Source organism: Coturnix japonica, chromosome 15, assembly GCF_054131305.1.
Source record: "Coturnix japonica strain WE chromosome 15, WE-NBRP24, whole genome shotgun sequence".
Lineage (NCBI taxonomy): Eukaryota > Metazoa > Chordata > Aves > Galliformes > Phasianidae > Coturnix > Coturnix japonica.
Genome location: NC_140677.1, coordinates 2281263 through 2297583, shown reverse-complemented (window position 1 = coordinate 2297583; position 16321 = coordinate 2281263). Strand labels below are relative to the sequence as shown.

Here is a 16321-nt window from a genome sequence, read left to right as displayed (position 1 = left end):
CTAAAAATCCCCTTAGAGTGGAACAACAGAACTGTTGTAGGTGTTTCTGAAATCCATCTGTACACTCATGATGAACTACTTGCATCTTGTAGGAATGCTATTCATGTCAGCCTGACCGCTGCTGACCTTTTCTTTCCAAATGGCTTTATTTAGGCTGCATGTTGCATATAATATCGCTGCTTCTCTTGGTCTCCTTTTCTTCTGATTGCCCAGTAATGTCAAGCAGACAGGAGAGAAACTCCTTGTAGTGCACCGTATGCTTTGCTAGAATAGTCTTTCATAAGCACTTTGCTTGAATAAATATCCATTGAAAAGCCAGAGAAGATATTTGTATTCTTTTTATTTTGATTTACGTTCCATCTTCCTATCTGTGCATCTTCAGGAGTAATTGCCAGTTTTCACCTCCTACAGAGAAAATATAATAGAGCTGACGAATAAGTAAAATGTGCTCAGTTTCGTTCCCTTGCATTTGTAAAGGAGCCTTTATATTTTTGCACATGCACGCACTGATAATTTGCAAACTCAAAATCATAACCTCATTCTCAGCTGGACTTGCTGTGAAAAGCTCCTTTTGTGCCTTCTGGGTTTTGTTTCCACGTGAAGCTTGTCAGTGGGAGACCTGTGCATATGGCCCATTCCCCTGTATGAAATAAGTCTGTCCAACTCTGGTGTAGTAAAGGTATCCCAAATGAATACAAAGGCTGGAGCCAGTATGTTCCCTATTATAGACATCATATTCCCATGCACTGCTGATGTGATAGCAGCAGGAGTGTATGTCATGCATTTTAATGATCCTGCCAGTGCAGCATCTCAGGGGATTACCGCGGTCTCCCCGTGATGGGTGGCAAGTTCCTTTCTGTCATCTGATGCAGGATGCTGTTAGGGGTGACTGCAGCCTGAAATACCTCCGTGAGCTGTTAAAATGCTGCGTTCTATTTGAAAACCCTCCTGAAGTTGTGGCTGTCAGTGCTCTGTGGGGACCTCTGCTTAATCTGAACAATAAAAAGGTCAGTTTGGTGCAGCATGATTTTTCCATCAATTAGCTCAGTCATACCCCTCACAAGCCATATATAATCATGCATGTTTAACCTGCAGGTTACACAGTCTTGCTAGTTCTGTGACCTGCAGTTCATAGAGCTGATACTCTCTTTATTTTTGTAAGCGAAATATGTAACAGAGATTTCGAATGGACTTGTCCTCTCTGGCTGTGGCACCAGTTACTGCCTTCTGTACTCAGATGGATTTCAGAGAGACTCTCAAATTGTTTGCTGAGAGAAAACTTCCTTATGAAGACTTGCCTAGAAATGGAAACTTCTTTACATACTCAATACCTGTTGTCTTAGGAGAACTGGAAGGGGACCCTTTTCCATAGAAATGCCTTTTCAAAATCTAAGTGTCAGAAATTAGGCTTATCTGGATAATATGACATTGTAGCCTGTTTATTTCTAATGCAAATTAAGCAGTCTTTAGGTGGTAAAATAATGATCCAGAAGTAGATTAATCAAAGAAGTCCCTCTTTTAATACCACTAGTGCAGATTGAACGAGTGCTTCGTTTTCTGCTAAGTGTTACAGCGAACACACTTGGAACTGTAAATGAACCTGCAGAAGGTAGATCAGTAAATGTACTGCAGTGGGATGAGAAACTGTAGCACAACTCGTGCAGCTTCTTCTGGTTTGAGTGCAGTGCAGTTATCCATAGCACTGCGGTGCACCAGCCAAAGGCTTGGAGAGGTGAGATGTGCGGGCTGCGGAACAGGAGAAAAAGATTGGATGTTAGGGAGTATTCTCAAAGCTACCTCAGCGCTTGGTTTGGAGAGAATTGAGACTTCAGTTTCTAATAATTGGTCTGGCACCATTTTAATCTTTATTGAAAACAGAATGGTACCAAACTGTCCTCCTTTTTGCAGCGTGCCGTTGTAGTTTCAGTTAGTGCATGCTTTGACAATCCTAGGAGGAATTCATTATTTCTGTTGGCACGGCGTGATGTACTTCCCTCTTCCACTTGAAATGCATTTCTAGCTATTTGCAGGATGAAGTTTGAAAAACCTTAATTATACAGTGAAAAAGAAAGGGTCGGAAGCCAGGAAGCAAAAAATCAACCCTTGCAAATTGCTATTGGAAGTTATTTTGTGTGCTTGAGGTTGGCCGTGATGCTGGGAGTGCTTACCCACAGGGCATGTGGCTGTCCAGCTCCTATGCCCTATTTGCGGCGCACCCAACCTGCTTGCTGCTTCACATCATCCCAAATCAGCAAAACACAGAATAAGTAATAAAACCTATGCTCAGGACAGGCACTAAAAGGAGAAGAAATACACTTCATTACGAGGTCAGTGGAGCTAAATGGGTATCCTCACTGCATTATAAGAAAATAACAAGAAATACCTTCAGCCTCAAACAGAAGTCAATGGAAAATCAACAAAGGGTGACTGCAGATATCCTTTTTTTTTTGCTAGCAGGAGCCAGGGACAACACACGTGGTGTGGAATAACACAGATAACACACAGAGGCACGCACAGCCTTTAAGAAAAGGACAAACAAATTCCAGTAAGCAGCAAAGACACCCACTGCTGTTATTTTATGAATAGATGGTAAATTTGCCTTCTGCATGTTGGTGAAATAATGAAAAAATCCCAGGATTTTGAAGGCGTAAAATTGCAGACAATTTGTGTTTATAGCTGTAGATGGCCACACAAGTGAAACTAAATTGAGTGCCGGATGGAGCTGAGGGGAGAAGGAATCAGAAATGCGAGTGGAAGATAAGGCTGTAGAAATTTCTCTCTCCAAAGCTAATCAGAACTAAGTATCCTATTGCCAGCAGCATGGAGAATGTTTCAGATAACAGATAATGATGGAAATTACGTCGGATAATTATGTCAGAAAGAGCAGCAAAGGTTGTACGTGCTGACTTAGAAAATTGTCACCTACTTCCTCTCTATGTCACCCTGAGGAGGGTACCCACATCCACAGGAATGCAGAATGTGACCCTGATGGGAAAAAAACACCTCATTGATGAACCGTGTGCCATACCTAACATCTAACAAAGGATTCAAAATGTAATCGCCCTCATTTGCAATTGTAAATCTCCTGTTATCAATTAATTTACATTGTACAAGTAACCATCTGATTATCTTTGTGCAGTGCTGTATTTACGCTGCAATTTAATTGTAAGTAATTAGCGTGTAATTGCGTATGGTTATTCATACCTTGTAAAGAAAGTGATGTATTTATATGCGGTTAAAATAATTGCGCTTGGGAGCATTTTCTGCAAATCTTCTGATTTTTGTTCCATTACAATGTCTTATAACACTTCCTGTGTACAAAAAGGCACTTGGCTTGGCTGAGCTGGGTGTCCTATGGCAGGTTAGTTGTATGCAAGCTGAAGCATGCAGAGTTGCATTGGCTTTTGTGTTTGTTTTCCATTTTATTGTATTCTTTCTATCTCCCAATACTAACCTGCCCCTCCTCCTCAAAAAGGGAACTGGTGATAGGAGAGAGGCCTCTGATTTGTTCTGCATGTTGTCTGCTCAGGGGGTTTGGGTGGGCAGAGGGGATGCCCCCATGCTGCTGCTTGCTCAAGGCCAGCTCTTCAACTGTTGTGTTTCTCTAATCTGATAATCTAGGAGAATATCTGGGACTCAAAAAGAGGCCTGGAGGAAGGTGTTATCTGGTGGGGCAGCCTGTGCCTGCTGGGGGCTGTGGTAATGGAGGGCTCTTCTCTCCACGGCAGGTCAGACCCTTGAGTTTAGTACAGGATTTGATGTGTGCTCAAGGAGCGGCATCTCTGCACTTCTCTCTGCTGCTCCTGCATTTAACAGAATAGCTCCCAGCCACATCACTGTCAGATTTATATTGTCTGGCAACATTACGCTGCAGCAGTCATCTCAGTGCTGGGTTACCCGAGGGGTGCCACTGCTGCCTGAAGCCCTCTGGGCTCCCTGTGCCCGGCTGGGAGCAGTTGGGAAGGTGAGGGCACACCTGGGGGGAGAGGGGAGGGGTAGAGCTCAGCTGCTTGTACACAGCCGATCATGGGAAAAACCTGAGGGAATGGTTTAGTTAATTCCTGTGCAAGCTGTATATAAGTGCTACGTGGACTGTGTGCAGTCTGTAGTTGTAGCAGATTTCTGTGTTCTTCGTGGGGTCTTTTTGCACTGGAGTCCTCTGTGCTGTGACAAGAAAGAAGAACAGTTTAGCTAGCAAATAATCTTCAAGATATGTTCTTAATTACTTTTATTTTCCGTACATCTTTAATGACATAGCAAGCTCCTGTAGGTACATGACCGGTTTCCTTGTGGCTCAACCAGCAGCTCAGGGCTATGGGACTGAATGGCCAGGAGCAGTTGCCAGAAGGCAGAAAATATAAAGCTGTGCTCATAGCTCCTACTTGACAGCCCAGTGCTAATCATAAGCTGCTTAGCCTTTGAGGATCAAGTAATATTCTTAATGCTGTACAGGCTGTATAAAGTTCATGTTTTTGGTGTTTGCACACAAATGAGTAAATAAGTCATGGCTTTTGTAGGGACAGAACTGGGATTGGCCATCAAAATATGCATAAAATAATGTAGAAACTCGTGGGAAAGCCTTGCAGCTTGGTGAATAATTGCAAGGAGCACGTGTGTGACTTAGTCTCTGAGCGGCTTTACCCCATGGAAATACTAGTTAAAGCATAGGTTTCAGTGTATTAGTGATTTTATGACCTGTATAAAAATGTCAAGTCAAACAGCTGCCTACTAAATTATTCAGTGTATTGATAGAATAATGACTTTGAAGATGGAGTTATTGGGCTGAACTCTTTAAAGAGGAGTGGGGAGGGGAAGGGAATCACTGTGCTTGATTCCAGCTGGATGCTAGCAGGACCTCTGTGCCACATGCCATCTAAGAGCAGCAGATTTGACTGGAAGTAATAGATGGGATTGCTTTTGACACTGATGTGAATTTTATATTGGATGCGTTGTTGGCAGAGCTGGGTAGAAAAATCAGAAACCCATAAAAATGGGCTTACCTGCTGAATATTAAAACTGCCTATTAAAAAGGCATAATTAAAATAAAAATTTATTAATTTTTTATTTTTTTTTTCCAGGAAAGAGCTCTAGCAATGTACGTGTAAAATAACTATCATGTATGCACAAAGGAATGCAGTGCCTGATTGATTTCTGAGTTACAAACATGCAAGAATGTGTCTTGAAGTGTTTCATATGGGATAATATAAAAATATATCCAAAGTATTGATATGATCTTACAACACATTACTATGTATGTGTACTTACACCATCCTACAGTCTGCATGTGTACAAAGAATGTTTTGTAACATACGTAGATAATTTTCCCTTATTCTTGTGCATTACCTTGAAAGTCAATACAAAGATTGCAGCTACTGTAGATATCTCTGCTTATTTTCAGATTTTTCCATGCTTTAGGAAAGCTGTTGGTCTCCTTTTTGCCTCCAGAACATATTTTCCCATCAATCATGGGACAGCAGCCACAACAAATCTGTTTTACTGATAATCCATGTTTGGGGAAACAAGGCAATTAACCAGCTGGTGGAGGCAGCAGCTGAGGCAGTGGGGCTGCTGGGAACCAACCAGCTCTGCCTTGGGCTGCCCCAGTGTCTGCATCTCCAAGCACGTGTGCATGTTCCACAACCAGAAATGTTTGACATCTCTCTTGAGCTCTGCTCATCCATCTTAGTGCTGTGGCCAGGCTGAGCAATGGCTTCTCTTAACACAAGCCATGCTCCAGTGATGCTCCCTCAGAGGGACTTGTGGTTTACTTAGTGAGAAACAAGTTACAAGTTTGTGCTTTATTCCCCCCCTAAAATGTTCATGTTATGAAAGTTTCATTGTTTTTATTTAGACCCAAACATCCTTTTGTAATTTCCATTCTTGAGATCCTGGATGCTTTGCCCTTACTGATAGCACTCAAATGTGGCTCTCACAGCCCTCAGAGATCCCCTGACAGATCAGTGGGATCAAAATCTGATCCAGTGCTGCTTTGCTGTGCTCAGAACCAGGCTTGCTCGTGTAGGTGTTCTGCCTATAGAGTTGAAATGGCATTTGGCAGAGTCTCTTATCCAGATTCATGGGATTTACCGTTGCTGAATTTCAGCTCTGACCTTCACAAACTGGATTTTGCTGTCTGGTGATGCTGCTCATGCAGGTCTGCCCACAGCTCCTAGCTGCTCTTCATCTTCCTCCCATACCCCAGTGCTGCAGCAGCTTACAAGGCATCACCCCTCAGCACGGCAGTGTTAGCCTTTGGAAAGCATGTCTGTACTAATGGGCTCTTCTCCTTGCAGCACGGCGTAGAACTTGCTTGAGTTTTAGTGTCATGTGCCAACGGAGCCAGGCAGAAGTACCTGAGAGCAAAAAAGAGCAGCACGGTGCTGCAGAGTGCTTCTATTCGCTCTTCTTGAGAATGGTGCAGTTACAATGTGATGAATGAACTTTTCAGCCTTCTCTGCCGTGGAAAGGAATGCTGTGCTTGGTTTATGTGATGAGGGCCATGAACTTCTCCTGCTTCTTATGACACAAACTTGCGTGCAAAAGTGTGAAGGCAAAACCGTGCTCCTCCAGGCCAACACCAACCCTGTCTCCTCCTGCCATGCTTGCTTTATAGCTGTGCTCATTAATACTCTTAGATTGCCTGTGGTGTAGGAGTAAGGATGGAGCTACATGCTTTTCTCCTGCATCTCGTACATCTATTAATGTAGCCGAACTAATTGCTTGATTAAGCTGAATGGGGTGTAGTAGTGGGGAGAGCATCTTGGCAAAAAAAAGTGAATTGTTATTAGGGGAGAATTGCTGTGTTGGTAAGTTTGCAGCAGTAGAATGTGGTGCATGTAAGGAGAGTAATTTATGGATGTATTTAAAAAAGGGGAGGGGAGGGAGATTTGTGGCTAATCCTAATCTTTTATTTAATTTTTTTCCTAATTTTCCCTGAAAATAATGCCATTTATTCACGATGTTGCTGCAATAATTGAACCAGTGGAAGGAGAGGAAGAAGAAAGCTGCCTGTATCAATCAGTACTTGAGACTCCTCTTCTGTTTTGATAGATCCCAAGGCTGGGTAAACTTAGCTTGTTCTACTGCTCCCATGAAAAGGGCTTGCTATCACTAGGATGCAGACTAATAGATTTCTGTGCTTCTGAATTTGGACAGATAATGTTGCAGCAAACTTTCTCCCTTCCTCTCCTCCAGTCATGGCCTAGTGACTCTGAGAGAATACACTGATTAAATATTCCCTGTTCTTTTGCCTGGAGTTGCTGCAGGGTCAGGAAGTTAAAGAGGGGAAGAGGCAAGCTGAATGCTGGAAGGAGTCCCTTCCTTCATGGTCCTTTACTGTTATCAAATCAGTTTAAAGGAAATGCATTACTACTGATGTTGTAGCTCATTTCAGATATGTTCAGTCCTTGCTCAGTTACTTCCACTTGCCTTCTTGTTTTTTTCCACTCCTCTTAGGTTTGTAGCTGGTATTTGCTGTTTGCTGGTATTTCCAGATGCATCAATTAGCTTCATTCCATAAATGTTAGTTTACAAGGAACTTCACATACAATCTCTGGTTGTCTAGAATGAGTTCTCCATTATTCTCCAGTATTTTATGAATCCTTTGGAAGAACTTCCAACTGAGATATAATTTCATATCACAGATTTCTGATTAGTGATGTAATTGCACCGAACTGGAAATCCTGAATGCTGTCTCCTGAGAAATGAGATTTATTGTACTTCAGTCACTAATGACATCTTCTGCACTTCGGAAACTTCTGAGAGGCTTTTGCTCTTGCTGTGTACCATCAATTTTATTATTGCATTTGCTTGCTTTTCTTGCTATGTACTGCTTAGAGCAGACTTGAAAAAAAAAAAAAAAGATAAATGTATTTCAATAGTTCTCTGCTGTATATTAAGACTGCAAATGATTGACTGTTCACTTATCAGTTTCCTGCTCTCTGCAAAAACTCTCTGTGTGTGTGTGTAGTTGGTGCTTGAAGTCAAGGTGGCTTTTGGCACTGTTGCTAGTTGTCCCCAGTGGCATTCAGGACTTGCTAAGTTGATTGCATGAATCAATCTCTAAAAAAGCAGCTCTGTTGAGCTATAATTTGGCATTTCAAGAGGCTTTTCCTGAAGGCAAAGGAACAAGGAGCACCACCTCAGTTACCCCTGCTTGGGGCTCTTCCTCCCCTCACCTGGCAGCCCCCAAGAGAGCAGCAGCACATGCTTCCCCTGCAAATGTCCTTGCAAATGGATGTACAAATGGATGTGCAAATGGAGGCCAGGCACCAGGAGGACGTGTGTTTATGTAGTTGATGTGGGTATGCTTAACTTCTAAGCCCTGCACTGTCTATGTATCTGTGCGCTGTGACCCAGTTAGGTAACATGGCAATCTGTGTAAGAAACCAACCTAGAAAGAACAAGACCTTGTTTTTGGAGAACATGGTGTTGAGGGAGTATGTGGGCGATCTGAAATGTCTCCTGGTTTGCAAGGACAGGGAACAAATTAAAAAGGAAAAACAAACAATTTAACGGTGATGGAGCTGTAGCTTCAGCAAGTATAGACTGTGGGCGTGCATCCATTTTATCTCACTGTAGAAGATTATTCCTCAACACACAAGGTCACAAAATCTCACACTTCTGAGTATTAGAAGATGATCTTGCTGAAAGTTTAAAATGTATCACCAGCAGCAGATATTTAAGGCCTTCATTTACAGCAATCAGGGGACTATGTGAATACCTGCCTTAGCTTGCAAATAAACACTAAATTGTCAGCTCAAATAAAAACAGAATGGTAAAATATGCCAAGTGGAAATCAACAATCAAGTGCTAATTATTATAGGTTATGTAGATACTAATTACTCAGTTACTTATGTGGTTTTTTTACTGACCTTTTTTGCTTGGCATTTTGTAATTGGTGACAAGTGATTAGAGACATTTCCTTATTAGACTTCTGATTTTGGCTTCTGGCATTGCAATCCTGGTCAAAAAAGATTTAATATAAGAGTGATAGGAGCAAGAAATGAAGGGAAACTAATGGTCCACTCCCTTCTCTGCTAGCGTAGACTGTTAACTTCAGCTTGCTCCTTCATGCAAAGAATCACTCAGATATGACATTGAACAATATCCTTTCCGCCGTGCCCTTCAGCTGGCTCAGGCTCCTGGCCAGGTGCAGCTGCACAAGTCACCAAGCGGAGACTGGAAAAGAAATACAGAAACTGATGGGAACCTCTTATGGTTCTGGTAAACCTCAGTGTTTCAGAACCTGTTGGTTTGAGTCTGGGACAGAGCTGGGACAGATGTGTGCTGGTGGCTGTTGTGGGTTGCTCATGCCCCCTCCATGCCCTGGGGAGACACATCAGGGCACAGGCTTGGGTCTTGAACAGCCTTAAAGATGCATGTGGGATCTTGACATTTCATTCAAAATTAAAACTACAGACCTGTAGCTTACATGATGGTGAATAAAAATACGGTTGTTAGCAGGGAGTTGTTACAACCCACCCCCTTCTGTTGCTTGGAAAAGAAGAAGCAGAAGACTGCAAATGAGAGGCTACGTAACTTAGTAGGAGACATCGCATGCATAAAACTGGCTGTATCTACAGTGATTTTTCCCTTTATCATCAAAGCCTGACATGTTCTGTTAGATAACCTTTGGTAAGTGGCCGGACTGATGCACTGTACGCAAATGAACACAGGATCTCCTAATCAGCAATTTGGAGAGACAACGGCATCTCTCAGACAATGCAAAACAACTACACACCTGTCTTTACTTTGCATTTAAAGTGGAAGGAAGGGTGATGGTCACATCCTCCACTGTCAGTGCAGACTCCTGGAGTTAGTCTGGGCTTTTGAGAAATACATGAGCCTGTATTTCCTTGTGGAAAAATAGCTTTGAGCCTGTATTTCCTCATGGAAAAATAGCTTTGAAAGAGCATCTTTACATGCATGTGTCTGTTCCCTGTGTCTGGTCAGAAAGCAATGTATTCCGAGCATATTCTGATGGAGCAGAGGGGCCTGTTATGAGCAACACAATTTCAAGGGTTACACAGCTTAGTGGTGCAATTTATGAAGCAGTTGCTGAATCACTGTGAGGTTTCTTCTATGATCTCTGAAGAATTCTGTTGTCTAAAGATTATTATCAATATGCAGTCATGCAGGTCAACGTTCTTTTCATTTGTGAAGCAAATGGCATCAAATTGCTTTTTAAAGCCTAGAAATCCAATAGAAGTGTGTGTGCTCTTCTCCACTTGGTGAGACTGAGGTTTTCTGTTACTTAAAAATAACACTTTGAAATATTACATTTTCTTTTTTTTTTTTCTTATAATAAACTACATGAGACCTCTATTTTGGTGGCGTTTTACTTTGAAGTTAAACCAATCAAACCATAGGAGAGCTATGATAATGATTAGGCTTTTCCATTATTATTATTGTTTTGCATGAGATAGGATACACTTAGAGAATGCTCTTGGCTGCCTTGTTAAACTATATCTAAATGCACAGGAAATGCTTACAGGGGAAATGAATACTGGATTTATATTTCAGCTTTGGAAAACTCTTCTGTTTCACTCCTGTCATCAATCTGTTGTATTGATAAGCAATGTCCGACTTCAGGAACAGGAGGCACGGTGAGCATTGGGATGTTGATGAGGACTGGGATGTTGCTGAGGAAGGGCTGCATCTTCCATCAGCTTCAGCTCTTTGTTGGCCTTTTTGCTCTTCATCTGTTGACATAATTACTGAGATGGTGGTACTTCAGTGTTAATGTCCTCTGGTTTTGAGAGAGCAGCTGAGGCAGAACAGGGGGTCCATGGATGCTGGTTTGCTTTGGTAAATATGCTCCAGGTGCAGGGGTAGAGAAGGCAGTGTGAGAAATTGCAGTGAGCTTCACCTTTCTATATGAGGCTGAGAGGGCTGCAGAAAGTGAGTATAAGCAAGGAAGGGGATCAGAAGCATTTGATTATTTAATAAACTATATTAATAAGCACAGAGGCTTGCAGGTTTGCAGCTCTCACATTTTTAGCTTACAGTGAAGTGAAGAATGTTGTGTTTATAGAAGGAGCAAAAGCTTTGAAAGATTCCAAGCTTATATTAGAAAGCAGAAACAGGGAAGCCCTTAAATGTTATCTGGTGGATTTGGGGTAAAGACAGATCTGTAGTCAGAGAGCCTCTGCAGTGCTTAATTTGAGACTGGAATGAGGCAGAGAGAGATGTGAAGTCTCATGGCTTTCTTAAGTAGTAAGTATGAAAGATGTGGAATCAGGACAAGACTGGGCTGCTGGATTGGTGGTCATGCCTGAGTAGATAAGTTGTGTAAACACCAGCACACAGCAGAGCTGGGATGAAAAAAAAGATGAAAAATCAGCAAATGAGTTGAATGTTTGAAATGAACAAAGGAAAATTTTGTTTGGGGATTCAGAGCCTGATGCCTCAATAACGTTCCTGCCACTGACCAGGGTTGGTTCTTGCCCACAGAAATATAACCCTTCCTGTGTACTCTTATCTTGCATAAGCATTCTGGGGATGGATGCTCTTGGAATGTCAGCATTTGCATAATATGCTGATGAGCTCCCAGGTGTGAAACACACCTCAGCTTTCTGTGGGACAGCTTCTTTCAGCCATCTCAGTGCCACTATAAACTTGGAGTGCGATGTGAAGATGTCTGCTGGCAGCAGATGAGATCAGCTCTTAAGGCTTTCATCAGTTCCCGCTGTTGCCAGCTCCTGAAAAACTATCTTTACCTGAAAAAGCAAATTTGGTGTGTGATTATATAGTATTTCTGTGAAAGAAAGATGGAAAATAGAAATAGAGGCACTGCTTTAAGTGATTTTTTTCCTTGAAGTATATGCTGCTCTTTTGCAGGGTTGTGTAAACCTGAATTTCTTTTTAGGCTTTTTGGAAGCCTCAGCTTTCAGAACAAGTAGAGTGGTGGCTGGGGAGCCACATTAAAAGAGGGTTGTTGCTTTTTTCCTTTGGAGACAATTTCATATCTGCATTCTGAAGTTCCTCTCCAATCCTTCTGTTGACGAGGGATGCAGACAAACCTGGATCTGCTAAATGCAGTGCCTTCCTCAGTGTCACCTAAGGGAGAGCGCTGGTTCCCTTTGGTATCTGTTCCCATCTGTTCTCCACCTGAATTGCGGTGTGTATTTGAATGGATGGGATGCAATGGCCCTGAGCTGTGGGAGGCTTTGTATTTAGCAGAATTGCCTGGGCATTGCTGGATGTTTGCTGGTAATGTAGTTTAAATGCTTTAGCATTTCAAGCCTGCAAATCCAGTTCAGTGCTTCTTGTGAGGATAAAGTGCAATTACTTTAATCAGTTTCAAACACATGACGACAAAGAGCAGTGTTTGGTTTCTTACAAAATATTTAAGGGATGAAATACTGTTTTGAATGTAAAGCATCTCCTGGATTTGTTTATTTCCTGGTTTTTGAGTTAATATCACTCCGCCAATGGTAAATGTTGAGAGAAATCACCCCTGAAGGCATTTCTGGTGGTGGAAGCTGAAAGTTCTGAAGGCTTTCAATACATCGGTACTGATGGTTTAATCTGGTAATTAGAAGTTACAGTGTGTGCTTCTTTAACTGGAGTCACCTGTTCTACTGAAGTTATCAGTATATGAAGCACTGTGTGGGCATGCAGTAGGTCTGCTGTCCTGCTTGAGCGAGCACCTGATCTCAGAGCTCCTACAGAAGCAAGCAGCAACAGGAGTAGTAGTTGGTTACATGTGCTGGGGTTGTGGGGGAAGAGAGAAATGATCTGATCCAGAGTCTCCCACACAAGCACCAAAAAAAGCCCTGGCTCAATTGTGCACACAGGCGTGACAGGGCTTTAAAAAACAAAACACAAATGCAGTTCTGAAGGTCGTGTGCTTTGTAAGTAGCCTCCTTTCTGCATTGGCACAGTGCTTTATGAGCCGAGGGACTGCTTGGAGATGGGTAGGCAAGCCTAGAGAAAATGAGAGCTTTAAAAGCAAAAACCAGAGAGCTTTTATTGTACTGAGCAGCAAGGGATAGATTCTTTGGGATCTAAAAATACATTGGTCATGAGGGTTAACTAATGGTGGTGCTGGAACTCCTTGGGAAATGGCTCTGGGATTTGGGTGGATGTACTGATGTGTAGCAGGGGGTGGGGGAGCAGCTGAGGGTTTCTGCCACCTGTTGGAGGCCTGAAGTTTGTTGTGGCTGGGGAAGATGGGATTCCACATCAGGTGCTATAGCAGGCTGAAGGTTTATTGGCCCTTAGTGAATTAATCAGAATTGTAGAAACAAGGAGCTGCTTAATGCTCAGTACCACACCTGTTGTCTGCAGGAAGCAATGGGAGGGTTCCTTGTGTGCTGGGGGAACTGGTGTAGAGAGTGGTGGAGACCTCCCAGAGAGCACCCAGCCAGCACCCCATGTTGACTGAAGGTACTGAAGTGATCAGAGATGGCCTCTTTGCAAAATGAGTTAACGTGGGTAAGAATGAATTTAATGACTTACAGTATCAGTATAACTAACTTTCCCTATGTGTTACTTCTTTCAGGTATTGGAACTTTGACTGAAGAGTACATATCATGCACTGGAGAAGGTAATAATTCCTTAATACTAATTACGATTTGCTGATTCTGTTTTTTATGGTCTTGAAGTAATTACACTGAATGTCTGTATTTTTGTATTGTTTAGACTATGCAGTCTGTCCCTGTGTTTTGCAGTGCATTGACAATAGTTTTTGTTTAGGTGGCTGTTGAAAGTCTTCATTGGAGTTCTTTAGGATATATGCTGCTTTTAGGGAATCTTATATTGGAAGTTTTATAGAAAAGATGAAACAGTTTGCCTTCAGAAAGCTGTAAATGCAGTGCTGTTAGAAACACTGTACGTGACTTAAAGAAGGAACCATTTACAAAATAGGATTGATGACTTGGAGTGCTTTCTGTTTTGTCTTTGTTTTTTGTTACGAGATTTTCAGAGTTGGTGCTTAGTTGATCATTGAATGATCATTTCTGTAGATGAACTATCAAAAGAAAACCGTCACCTCTGAAACTCAAATTTATCTTAATGGTAGCTGAGCTTGAAAGTCCAAATGAATCAATATTGCTTGTTGAGGTGGTGGATTTTTCCTATATATTCTGAAATGCTCTTGTTCTCTCTAGATAGCACTGAAGTATTGAACATGAATACAGGTGTGGCAGTTTACTCTTTAGAGTCCAGCCCTGGTCAGACTGTGTTTTCTTTTGTGTCCCTACTGTGTTGCCCTTCTCCTTGACATGGGGCTTTCATGTCGTTGATTTCTACAGATAAAAGTTGCTACCAATTTAGAACATACTTTTGAAGATGGACTGTATTGTTACCATTGAAAAAAAGGAAAAACCAGCCAGAGTTCAAAATAAAATACTTAACGCATTTTTCTTCACAGTTGTAGATGTTTTTGATCCAACTGTTGGGTGAGGTCATAAATGCCTTATCAATTAATTTCTTGATGCTTTTTCTTGGAGTAGTTGAGATGCATCTCTTTGTGCTGGGTGTGGCTTACAATATAAGCTGAATTACTGCTTTTTAGTTGTGGTAAAATATTCTTATTCAGCATGGTCTTTCAAATTTGTCAAGCTCTCTGTGTGAGACATTCAAAGATGGAATGATAAATGTTGTGATACCACATTCTAGTGGTTTGAATGGCAAAGCTTATTTCTTAATATTAAAGATGACTTTGAATAATGGTCTTCTCATGCCTTTGGTCAGTACTCTTAAACTCAGAGCCCTTTCTCAGGTGAAGACACAGGTGACACAAGTACCTTCAATGGGGACCATAAATTCAAGGTTTTTTTTCACCTCTAGGTTCTAGGGGACAGCAGGATTTCCTAGTCCATGCTATTACGTAGTGCATGTTTCTTGCTCAGACATAAGCAAAGTACAGGAATCCAAGTTTGAGGCTTGTTTTCTGGTCTATTTGGGAAATCAAAACTGGATGAAGAAAATGTTAGTGAGTTTTAGTAGTGCAATAAAATGCTACTTTACCTGTAAGGTAATTAAAACTGCCACATGCAAATGGTCACCTTATAAAGCCTGTAGCATCTGTGGATTGTTTTCAACCACCAGGCTTACAATGTATTTTAATTAGAAATACTACTACCAGGCATAGTCTACAGTTGTGCTGCAGAAATGTCCTCTTGTGTGTAGGGATGTTACATGTGTTGGGCAGTAGCTCAAGCAATGGAAGTTACAAGGGATGTTCTTGTCTACACAATGACATGGTCACAGACCCTGTCTGCGTAGTGGTTAATTAAGGCATGGCTTAAAATGAAAGCTTTCCTACCACTGACATTCAGCATCTGAGTAATCTTGAAGTTGTACCCCAGTTCACCAGTTATACAGCAGAGTGAAATTATGACTTTTTTATTGAAGTTCTTTTAAGGAAGCATTTCTCTTGAGCCTTCTTACTCTCTTCTTATGTAATGGTAACAAGTACTTATTACTTCTCTTCATAAGAACATGATGAATACAAAAGCACTAATCAGGTAGTTGGGAAATAAAGCCCAAAGTGCATAGTAAAGTAATGCTGGGACATGGGTGCCTGGCAGTGTCTTTTGCCTGTTTTTGGTTGTCTATGAACTGACCTTTCTGCAGCCTCTATGTAGGTTAGGAACAAAAATAGCCTCCTGATAGTTCTGCTGGAGTCCCCTGTAATTGCAGAATGTTGGGTTTGTTTTTTTTCCAGTGTTTCAAGGCTGGAGTGTATTTATAGGCTGGTGTTGCTGTTTATCCTCTGGGTTTTAGATTTGCTTTTTTTCTGCCTCTTTTTAACTTCTTGCAATGCTTAAGTGTAGAGGCACAGTATATTGTGAGGATGCTGCTAAAAGACTGAGCATTGAAATGAATAGAAAAGTGTTCGAGTCTGAAGATGGAGGTGTCTGAGATAAACTACTTCTATTTAATAAAAAAAAGGTAGAGTGCTTTAAACAACAACCATCTGGGTAGCTGCTGTCAGAAGCACTACTTAAAAGGAATGAGGAACTGTCCTAAGGAAGGATTGCTGTATTGAAAGATAAACTGCTGAATCACTGGAAGCGAGTAAGCGGTGCGGAGTCTTAAGAGGCTCTGCAAAAGTAAAATGGCTGCTGTAATTCAATTAAAATCACAGTAGGATTTGTTGTTTTGAGATGGTGCATCCGTCATCCTGTATCTCCTGATGGCTGAAGCCTCGAGGGATGCTTAAGTGAGTGCAGTGCTCCTGAAAAATGCTGGAGTGACAGTTCTGGCCAACATGATCCTCTGTTTACGCAGACATCTGCATTTTCCTCAACATACCTATTGAGTCTGGGCTGCTGCATGGGCTTTGTGCAGTTGGCATTTTGCAGTAGAT

The 16321-nt window shown here is 41.8% G+C and overlaps 1 protein-coding gene across 10 annotated transcripts in view; it reads left to right on the top strand.

The window, feature by feature from the left end:
* The window catches only part of LOC107319900 (contactin-4), a 242648-nt gene that overhangs the window by 19306 nt on the left and 207021 nt on the right, over window positions 1-16321 (top strand). For all 10 annotated transcript variants that reach the window (XM_085516128.1, XM_015875248.3, XM_015875243.3 and 7 more), the window contains exon 2: window positions 13508-13552. The gene's annotated coding sequence lies outside the window, so the exon portion shown is untranslated. The remainder of the gene's footprint in view (window positions 1-13507; window positions 13553-16321) is intronic.